The sequence below is a fragment of the Suricata suricatta genome, chromosome 7 (genome assembly GCF_006229205.1).
Source record: "Suricata suricatta isolate VVHF042 chromosome 7, meerkat_22Aug2017_6uvM2_HiC, whole genome shotgun sequence".
NCBI classification, from domain to species: Eukaryota; Metazoa; Chordata; class Mammalia; order Carnivora; family Herpestidae; genus Suricata; species Suricata suricatta.
Window position 1 is genome coordinate 29,182,440 of NC_043706.1, and position 250 is coordinate 29,182,689.

The window sequence follows — 250 nt, forward strand, 5'->3', positions numbered from 1 at the left end:
TTAGGTTTACTCCTAGGTATTTTATGGTTTTTCGTGCAATCGTGAATGGGATCTGTTTCTTGATTTCTCTTTCCGTTGCTTCATTTTTGGTGTATAGGAATGCAACTGATTTCTGTACATTGATTTTGTACCCTGCAACTTTACTGAATTCATTGATAAGTTCTAGAAGGCTTCTGGTGGAGTCTGCTGGGTTTTCCATGTAGAGTATCATGTCATCTGCGAAAAGTGAAAGTTTGACTTCTTCTTTGCC